The 11,679-nt window shown below is 36.7% G+C and overlaps 1 pseudogene; it reads left to right on the forward strand.

Annotated features, from left to right (window-relative positions):
• Nucleotides 1–5,480: 5,480 nt before the first annotated feature.
• Nucleotides 5,481–6,594, forward strand: LOC105044108 (inorganic phosphate transporter 1-4-like; annotated as a pseudogene).
• Nucleotides 6,595–11,679: the final 5,085 nt, after the last annotated feature.

Consider the following 11,679-nt stretch of genomic DNA (forward strand, 5'->3'; position numbering starts at 1 on the left):
TGATCCATGTATTTTGATTATTTTTTTTTATTTTATTTTTTCTTTCTTTCTGCTGTGTCACATGGTACTATAAAGGTCTTCGAAGGTGGTGTCCAGGTCAGACATCCACTCAATATTAAATCAGACAAAAATTTTGAGAAACAATAAAATTTTGAGGGTGATGGGAGCAAAAATATTAGTGTAAAAGAAAACTAACTATAGAGGATGAGAGTTGCAATTGATTATCGGAAAAAAATGGATGTACATCTTAACTAATCGATAAATAATAACCATCACATAGAGTGAGAGTTAGTATCAAATTAGAATCGATTATATATATCAGGGAGCTTAATTGCATAAGTTGTGCAGTAATTATTCAATTATGCAAATGAGTTAAATTTCTTTCGCATCATCCTTTTTTTTTTTTTTTTTTAAGTAGGTTTTAACCATCTTAAATACATTTTTATTCGCGGGTGAATGCCTCGTTGTTGTTGGTCGCCATTTAGATCAGAAGCTGGGATCGAGTATTCAAATCAGTACGAGCTCACGAATCAAGTAGAAATATCTCTGCAGAGAGGAAAAGCGGGTAGGGTGTGTGATGTATTGAGCTATTGATTGCTGATTGATGGTTTTGAAATGAAGTAAAAAAAAAAAAAAGGTGACGGGTGTGGCCAGTAGCTAGCTGTGAGGTGGCGGTAGAAAGAACACCCGGACGTAAAAAGGACACGATGGAGAGCAGAAAAAGGGCACCGGAGAACCCCAACCCTCCCTGGATTTGACGGATCCCTGTGTGGGAATGGTGATAGATAGCAAAAGAATACATAACGAAGATAGAGAAAAAGAGATGGGTGATGGCAAGCTGTTATCTTCTGTGATTGCACGGTCCGTGCCGTCACTGAGAGCAGCAGAGGAAGAGCGAGGTGGGGTCGAGAAAGCTGAGAGAGATTCTGACTTCGCCATCGTAGGTATAACATAATTTACTGACGTATGCTGCTGCTGTACACGGTATGGGGGACTATCTATGCTACTGTAGCCGCGTTGTATAAGCCAAGGGTGCCACCTAAAAGATTGGGGCAGTACATATAGTGACGGAGATATGTAGAAAAAAAAATTGTATTTTAAAAAAATTTTGGATAGATTTAATCTACTATGTACATTAGTGATAAAATAAATAAAAAATAATATATCAATATTTTAAATTAGAAATTATATAATTTTGTTAATATTAATCACCTCAATATATTATTTTTGAGATGATTATAAAATTTTTTAGTTCAAAATATTGATATGATATTTTATTTATAATATATATGATTGGCTAAATCTATCTAAAAATTTCTCAATTCTCAGATATAGGGTCAGTTTGGTTGGTAAGTAGGACAAAGACATTCGCATGTGGAATGAGAGATGTCATGAAATGATAGGATAATTAGGCTTAATGTGGAGGCCTAAAGCCGCTAATCTGGAGCTCAATGAAAGGCTATCCAAAGATTTCGGCAAACATATGGCGTCCAGGGAGAAGAATTCAGGATGTGTACCGGTATCTTAAAGGCTAGACATTTTTTTTCTTTTTGCTTCCATTCCCATTTAGGGAGAGACCAGCGCCCACTTCACGAGACATTGGACAAATATATGGTACCTGCCCTTCTCTCACAACCTATCCCGGTCCCTTAAAAATCCTGTTGAGGCCCCAACACGCACCCCCTCTTCCTTTCTTTTTTGGCCGGTGGCAGTCGGCTTTGGTCTCTTTTGTACAGACCGACATGAATAAAATAATACTTAAAGAATCTAGGTCTCTTTTTTTTCCCCTTGCAACACCTAGTTCATACGTTCCGAGCACGAGAACATTGAGGTTGAGGCAAAAATTAGTGAGAAACGGTTGACACCTTTTTTTTCTCTCACCGAGGTGGTTAGAAGAAAGAAGAAAAATCTTATGGCTAAATTGTGCATCAGTATACCATTGGTATTGGCTTAGTAGGGAATAAGACGATGAAAAGATGATGACAAGATTAGTGTCGGTCCGGAAGATTCGGCTTTCAAGACCTTCGCCGTCATTAAACTATCCATCGACGGAAAGAAAAGTATGATGTAACCAAGGCCAGCTACGATCGATATACTGTAATGCTACTCGTACTTATAAATTAAAATCCTATTGAAAAACTATAAAAAACAGAGAATTTAAGGATAAGTATAAAAGTAAAAATAATTTAAAAATAAACCAACTTCAATTGCCGGTACAAAAAATTTTCTTATATATATATATATACACACACACAGAACTAAAACCGTCAAATAATTGAGTTCCTGTAACAACCTATGTTGGCCGGTAATGATCTTAAATGATTTCGGAAATCCGTCTCATAATTTTACATACTTCGCATACGATATAATTCTGAGTCAAATCTCATTCCGAAATAAAATCAATATTTTTGGTCTGTATCTCTACAAGTCATCATCATTGGTTTTGGCTTCAGTTTCTGTGTCATGATCAAACTGTCGTTGCTGAGTCCTGCTAAGTCTAGCGAGGAACGTGTGAGATCTGTCTGTCCCATTCTCTAGCCTCGTCCATATAGCATCTTGTTGCGTGGGCGGCAAACATGATAATTTTCAAAACCCCATATTGATTGGGATTAAAACTGGGGGAGTTTGATACTCCTATAAATAGGACTTTTTGATTTTTATTTATATCCAGCACAATAAATCAAAATTTAAGTTAACTAAGAGGATGTAATCAAAATTTTGAAAAATTATGATGAAGAGAGAGTTTACAATTTTATCTGTTTAAAAATTATAGCAGTTTTATTTTAGTAAAAATATCTCTTTCGAGATCATGGATGTAGGTCTATTTAAAGGATCGAACTACGTAAAAATTTTTGTATTATTTTTTTTTATTTTTTTTATTATTTGTGTGAGTGCTTTCACTGTCAGTCTCAACAAGTGATATCAGAATGAGGTTCTGGTCTAAGAGAGAAGAGAGAAAAAAGTAAGAGATGTCACATCAATAGTCTAGGTGAAAGACCAGTCAGTCCCACATCAGTGGGTCCCAATGCCACGTCAATATTTTTTAGGAAGAGGTTGGTTCTAACTAATTTCGATGTACTGGTTTCATTTTTTAGATCGATTTTTTCAAACTTGGCTTATTTTGTGATATTTATTACTGATTATTTGAGTGGAGGTGTTTAATTGAGAATTTATTAAACACCATGACTATATTGAAGAATGAGATTTTATTGTTTGATGAAAAGACTGATTTTATTTTGTGGTAATGTATAATTCAAAATTATTTGATGCGACGGAATCTTAATTCCGCATTACAGGATAAAAAGCCGAATGAGATGAAAGATTCAGATTGGAGTACAATCCAAAAGAAGACAGTTAGTACAATTCGGACGGTACTGGTCCATAAATTAAAATCACGGTGTTGAAGGAGACATCATCGAAAAAGTTGTGGGATATGTTGGAGAGTAAGTATGTCTCGAAGATGTTAACTAACCGCTTGATGATGAAGATGGATCTGTACTCACTGAAGATGGAGGAAGGAGAAAATATTATTGATCATTCAAATAAATTTAATGAGTTAGTATTTTGACTATTACATGTAGGAGAGACGATTAAGGAAGAAAAACAGGCATTGTTCTTGTTGGCTTCACTACCCAGATCTTACAAACCATTGGTGCAGTCAATGCTAGCAGGAAAAAGCACACTGCAGTTAAATGAGGTGATAAAGATTTTGAAAGAGAATTATTGGACGATGGGAGATGAAGATTGCCCTGAAGAGAGTCGAGTACTAGCTACGGAGAGTTTTGAGAGAGGGAGAAATAAGAGAGGTGACCAATATGGTAGAAGATTGAGATCTCGATCGAGAAACTCTAGCACTATTGAGTGCCATGTGGAAAGTTGGGTCACATCTAGGTTCGCTGTCCAAAGTTCAGGGAGGACTTAAAAAGCCTGAAAGAGTTGAAAGGTAAGTCAAATATTGATTCTTCCGTAAATATGGTCAATATTGATGATGAGCTTTATCTCTCAAACACGACTGCTATTGAGAGTAATTCTAGCTGGATAATAAATTCTGCTGCTGATATTCATGTATGCACTAACCAAAATCTATTTGACACTTTGCACACTGAGAGAGATTTTGGCTACGTCAATGTAGGAAATAATTTGAAGCAGAAGATTGAAGGTGTTAGAAGAGTTCGTCTGAAGCTCCACAATGATAAAATCAAAGTAATTCTTGATGTAAGGTATATGCCTACTGATGGAGCTAATATTATTTTATTAGATAAGTTTATTTTATGTGGGTACAAATATGTTGGTATTGAAAATTGGTATAAAATATATAAGGGTGAAAATTTAATTATATAAATAAGAAAGAAAATAAAAAATATCTACCATTTAGATGAATATATTATATTAGCAAAGATGGAAAGCAGTAAAAAAATAAACACTTCGAAGATTGAGAAAAGAGCATGATTTTTTTGATGGAGTAGGGATATGTAAAATTTTTGAAAAAAAAAAATCATACATTTAAGTTGCTAAGATGGGTGTCCATTGCAAGGCCCCATCAGAAATATAAATAATATTTTAAATTTCAACCTAAAAAGGCTTTCTCAAGAAGATAAGAAAGGAAGGAAGAACAATATAATTTACCACAAATGCCTCTATTTTTATTTGAGCAAGTACTTGGAGCAATTTTATATTGACCATGATTCGAGATTGATGCGACATATATTAGCTGTCCTATTAGGATGGGGCAGCCCGTTTAACTTCAAACATAGTATATGAAAAGCCAAAATAATAAAATATTTTACTAATTTTAAAACGAACAAATGGAATCTTATGATAACTCGCAATAATTTCACAGGTTTGTATTATAATTGACTGGAGTCATTCTCATCCAACCCCCTATTGCTTAAAAGAATCTCAATCAAGCATCACACCTTTCCCATATTTCTAATTGATGGGACTTTCAAATACGAAGGAATCTCATTCTTATCTTCTTAGTTGATTAGGATGCTTGTTGCATTCCTCGAAGCTCAATGAAGGACCGGCCTTGAACTTATCAAGCTGTACAAAAAAGAGAACCCTATGTGGGCCATCTAGCCACTATCTTTTTTTTTTAATAATTAATAAATATTTTTTTATATTTTTATTAATTTTATAGATATTTTTTTAAATTTAAAATTTCAACAATATCAACTCTATATTTAACAAAACATTACAATTTGCCCTTCCGATGATCCAATTTGGATCTGAAGCTCCTGTCGGCGATTATGTGGTACTATTTTTGTCGTATATAGCTTACGTGATCAGAAAAGCAGTTTTATCTGTCTGAGTTGACTCTCCTCCAATGTGGCGCCAAACTTTCTGTCATTAATGGCCCACTTTCCATCCCTAATCTAATCTCCCTTGCTCTCCTTCTTATCTCCTTTTCTCTCTCACAAACTCTCACTCTTACCCTTTCTATGACTGTGATCCCTATCCATAGAAAAGAGTGGCTCACCATGGCGAGGGAGCAACTCCAGATGCTGAACACTTTGAATGCGGCGAAGATGCAATGGTACCACTTCACGACCATCATGATTGCTAGTATGGCTTGCTTCATCGATGCTTACGATCTTTTCTGCATCTTCCACATCATCAAGCTCCTCGATCGCATCTACTACCACGTCGAAGGCTCTCCGACCCCAGCTCACTCCCCCCAACATCTCTACTGCCATCAACAGCGTCGCCTTCTACGGCACCCTTTCCGACCAGCTCTTCTTCAGATGGCTCGGAGACAAGATGATATGCAAGCGCATCTACAGCATGACCCTCTTGCTCATGGTCGTCACCCTCTATTGCCTTCGACCTCTCCTTAGGCCACAACCCTAAGTCCGTCATAGCCACCCTCAAATTTTTTAGCTTATGGCTCAGCTTTGGCATTGGAGGCGACTACCCACTCTCTGCCACCATCATATCCGAGTACGCCAATAAGAAAATCTACGAGGCTTTCATTGCCACCATCTTTGCCATGCAAAGCATCGGCATTCTCGCCGATGGCACTATCGCCATCATCGTCTCCATCGCCTTCAAGCACTACTTCCCTGCACCCTTCTACACTGTCAATGTCATAGCCTCCACCATCCCTCAGGCCGATTTGGTCTGGTGCATAGTTCTCATATTCGATGCCATCCTGATGGTGCTCACCTACTACTGGTGGATGAAGATGCCGGAGACCAACTGCTTCACCACTCTCGTCACCAAGAATGCCAAGCAGGCGGCCTCTGACATGTCCAAGATTCTTCAAGTCCAATTTGAAGAGGAGCAACTAAGATCAATCGGATGACCGATGAACAAGCCAATAGCTTCGGCCTCTTCTCTAGATAATTCATAGCTCGCCATGGCCTCCTCCTTCTTGGCACCGCCACCATCCGATTCCTCCTCGACATCGCCTTCTATAGTCAAAATTTCTTCCAAAAAGACATCTTAAGCACCATCAGATGGATCTTCAAGACTGCCGCCATGAACGCTCTCGAAGAGATATTTAAGATCACCAGGGCCAAGATTTTGATCGTCCTCTGCGGCATCACCCCAGACTTGGAGCAGAGACGAAGAGCTAGAGCAAGCTTGAGCTAGTACATCTCTTTGGCCCGTTGTGCCTAGCTTTTGGATGACGACGACCACCCAATCACCTCCGTCCCCTGCTTAGCTCATGCCCCTCCAACAGTCATGATCCAATTGAAGGCATCCTCATCTTCGATGGTGGTGTAGAGAAGAGGTAATAATCCTTGATAGCGAGCTCTCCCTATGGCTGCTTTCACTACATTGCCTTGTAGCCCCACTAAAGAAAATGCCGACGGCCCGATCCTCACCGCACGATGGTCGGCTTATTTTTTATTTTCCCTTCCTTTTCTTTTCATCTCTCTCTTTTCGAAGATCTGTGGAAAGGAAAGCCTTAGAGAGAGATCGAAGAGGAAGACTGATGTTGATGATGATGGGAAGGAAGGTGATGGTAGTGATCGGTAGGAGGCGATGGTGAGGAAAATAGGGAGGAGGGAAGCTCCTGAGGGAAGGAAAGCACATAAGAGACGAAGGAGGTGATCAATGTCTCTTTTTTTTTAAAATTTATGGGATTAAAAGGTATCAACGTGAGATAAAAGAGTACCAACGTGGCAAAAATAGTACCACATAATCACTGACGAGAGCCTTAGACTCAAATTAGATCGTTGGAAGGGTAAATTATAATATTTTATTAAATACAGAGTTGATATTGTTTAAATTTTAAATATAAGGGATATCTACAAAACTAATAAAATTATAGGAGAAATTTATTATTATTATTATTATTATTATTATTTTTGTTGGATTTGAGGGGGAGGGTACATGATCTAATCAGCACTTCGAACAAACCTTGATACAAGGTCATGATAAACAACATTTTCACAAATAAAATACCGGCCCCTTAATCCACCTAGTTTGGTAACAAGATGAGGGACATGATGTTGTCACATCATGTCAAAGGTAGAGTCCCAAGAAGAATACTCAAATCTTTGAAAAGAGCATGGAGTTCAAGATATTTCAATTGTTGTGCAAGCTAGGGATCGATATTCTACTGGCCAGTGGGGAGCAAGAAAGAGTACATAACGCGATAAGACTTGAACAGACTGGATTTTGGCCAACAGACAAACAATAACCATTAAGACTTAATTATCATTTGAAGAACCACCCAATTAGCTAGTATTGGAGTGACAAACCCACCGCCATAATTTGTAGGAAAGTTCATCATCATGTGTGCCCTAAAAAAATGTTATATGTGTTCATTAGCCTTACCGAAAGAGATTTACAAATTGGATAAGGTGAGATATTGTTGTTCGCTCACAATGATCTATGAAAAATAACAAAATATTGAAGTGATCTATCAGAGTTGGATGGTTTATTCGGAAAAAGAACTCGAGAATGGGCATGCTTTTCATTGCCTACTTAAAACTCTCCGTCGAAGATACATGGTATACGCTAGAATGCTACAAGTTATTGGATAGAGGTAAAAGAGAAAAAGCATGCAAAGATAGGGAATGGTTGGGTACAATGCATTTATATAGCTCCTTAAGTCAAATCCGTGATACGTACCATGCATGCAAAAAGCTTCGCGCAAGCACATTTAATGGGGAGATCAGCAGACGCCGTGAATACTTTAGGGTGTTCTAAAGCCAGAACAAAATACAAAATAGCTTACCTAATTCGCTAAACTTCAATCCCTAAGCTGTTCTATACAATGTGCACGCTGTTGGAGAATACCCACCGACCGATCGATCAATGATCGGAGCGATCGATCGATGGTCGGAGGAACCATCCGATCGATCGACTGATAGTCGGACCGACCGACCGACCGACTGACGCCATCACCGACTAATTACCGGCTCATGACCGACTCAGGATATGTCGGACGCACCCTTCCCGATCGACTGAATCCGGAGGTCTGATGGCCGACTCACGTAAGACTCGCCGACCAACGGAGGGCCCGACACCACTCGGCTGGCCACCGACCTAGGGTCGGTCGACTCCTTCGATCGCTGTACAACCGTCAGAGTTTGTCAGTCCTGACAGCCGCATGCGGCACAGCCATCTAGGGACATTGTCCCGCCGAGGGCATTGTCAACCCTAGTGATTTGACAGCCCCACGACGATATGACATTTTCACGACGACTCTGACAGTCTACAGTGAGTTGAAATTCCTCACTTGTCCGCGTCATTAATGACGGCGTTATACCGTGCTCCACTATATAAATCAGGGAAGGCAACAGTGCAATTGATCGATCTCTCCACTCTTTGACTCCAAAATTACAGGCTCGCTTCTCTCTCCCTCTCTCCTTCGATTGAGCTCTCTGTCTTCATTTTACTGTTGCCCAGTCACTTCTCTGACTTGACCATCGGAGGGTCTCCATCGGAGCCGCCTTCGATCAGTATAGACTTCTCATTTTGTAAGTACTCGTTCTCCGACGATCGGACGATGAGATGATTGACCGCAACACACGCAATTGGAAGAAGAACCGATCTACGTTATGATTTATCATATAACGTGCATCTATCTATTATAATAATTTATGAAAACAATGCTATGCAAGTTGTTGTCCCATATAAATATTTAACCATAATAAGTTAATATTATAGTAATTTTTTAGTTCATACAAATTATGTGTTGAATTCCTTCCAAAATTATCTGTAATAATTAGAATCTTATTAAAAAGTTAACCAAAAAGTATTGTATGAAATTTTAAGTTTTTTATATATATATATATATTTAAAACCTATTTAATATACATCCGATATGATTAAACGCGCACTCGCATGAATTCTCACATTTATGCCCATTTATAAGGATTACGTTTATACCGAGCCAAAAACCTATCACCCTGAGGGCAAGGGTGGCTGTAAGCTGGACCGGCGCCCTGCTCTCTCCAAATCAATGAAAACAGTTGCTTGCTTGGACGAATTTGGTAAAGAGATCACACCATCGTTTGGCCCCAAAGCGAAAACGAAATAGGAAGTGCGGAATAACTTAAACACTTTCATTAATTATGTTTTCTTTCTCTTGGCTTTAAATTTTTCTCCAGTGGGCTAGTGTTGAATCCTAGGGTGGCTAGTGTTGCAGTCTTTCTAGGTTGGAGAGTTATGAAATGACGCATCTCTCAGCCTTCACTTTTTTTGGCGTACGTACTCTGCACCTCCAAAAGTAATAATCCGCTAGGCACATGGCTGAGCGGTCCAACCGTCGGTCTACAGGCGCTGAGAACCCGTGAGGATGAGTACGGTCCATGTGTCGCCCAGTGTTTTTTTTTTTTTTTGGTGAGACATGTGTCGCTCCGTTTGAAGCCTGCAACCGCGACAATGGAAAACAAGCCATTGCTACTTGGTGGTATGGTATTATAATAATTTAACTACTATAACATGACAACCAACGTTATATCTAATATTGAATGTTATAACGTTTCTCGTATCACTATGCCGGTTATCCCAACCTCTCATGTGTCGGTTGTGAGAAACGGCTTGTGTCACAATCATTTAGTATGAATAACAATTTTGATCACATCGAAATTATTATTATTTATAAAGAAATACTATGTGTTATATATCCTATTGAATATAAGAAACGTCACATTATAGGTTTTATGTGGCCCACGTAGTGATGGAATTTTTATACATATTTTAATTAAATTTAGTAAGATGATAAATACAACTAATAATCTACAAAAAAAAATTATAGAATACAAATATATATATAATAATATAATATTAAAAAATTTATTATATTTTTTATTTTTATAATGAAAAAAATATGAAAATTTTGTCTAAAGCAAAAAAAATCTTTAGTCTAAAACTTTATAAAATGAAGATTGTTTTTTTTATCGTAAAAAATTAAAAAATTAAAAAAGATATAAGCCAGAAGGATTCTCTTAATACCAAAAATGTGTGATCAGTGGGTGATTGATTCTTTTTTTACTAAAACAATAATGATTGAAGATAAAATTTTATTATATTATTTTCATTATATACTTATATATGGATTTTATAATATATAGTTTATATTTATGATTTATATCCTATTCAAACATCAGAGGTTTGGAAGCATTGTTTTGTTTGGAAAATGCTAAAGTATGAACTAACATGAAAACAAATATACGTCGGGGAAAAAAAGGGTTGGTAAACCCCACGTCTCATGTGTCGGTTGTGAGAAACGGCTTATGGCACAATCATTTAGTATGAATAATAATTTTGATCGTATCAAAATTATTATTATTTATAAAAAATTAATATATATTATAAAATTTATTGAATATAAGAAACGTCTTATTATAGATTTTTCGTGGCCTACGTATTGATGAAATTTTTATTCATATTTTAATTAAATTTAATAAAATAATAAATATAGCTAATAATTCATTAAAAATTATAGAATACAAAAACTCATAAAATAATATTAAAATTTATGATATTTTTTATTTTTTATAATAAAAAATATAAAAAATTTATCTAATATAAAAAAGTATCTTCAGTCTAAGCTTTATAAAATGAAGATTGTATTTTTTCATCATAAAAAATTAAAAAATTTAAAAAAATATAAGATAGAAGAGCCATCTTAATATCAAAAATATGTGATTTGTGTGTGGTTGATTTCTCTTTTACTTGAGTAATAATAATTGAAGATAAAATTTTATTATATTATTTTTATTATATATTTATATATAAATTTTATAATATATAAATTTTTATATCATTTTTTTCCGACGTATTTATGATTCATATTCTATTCTAATATCATAGGTTTTGAAACTTTTATTTGCTTAGAAAATGCTAAAGTATAAACTAACATGACAACATATATACGTCGGGAAAAAATGTTGATAAATTAGGGTTATCATAGACGGGGGATGTGCCTGTTCTTTCTATTTTTCGTGCGTCAGTGAAAGCTATTCAGAGGGTATATACACGTCCAACTCCGAATGATAACCTGTCCACTTTCTGCTCAACGAGTTTTACTTATCCACACTATGCTGACACACATTGGCTTCCTAATTGTGTCACTCTTGACTCTTGTCCATCCCTTTAGTACAGTTTTATGGAGGCACTATGAAGGCCACCTTTGCCGGCCAAAGTCCATTTAAGCACGCTGGTTCTCAAAACAAGTCCATGGTACAGCAAGAAAAAAAATGGGCTATCTTTGGT

The sequence above is a fragment of the Elaeis guineensis genome, chromosome 4, assembly GCF_000442705.2.
Source record: "Elaeis guineensis isolate ETL-2024a chromosome 4, EG11, whole genome shotgun sequence".
Classification (NCBI taxonomy): domain Eukaryota; kingdom Viridiplantae; phylum Streptophyta; class Magnoliopsida; order Arecales; family Arecaceae; genus Elaeis; species Elaeis guineensis.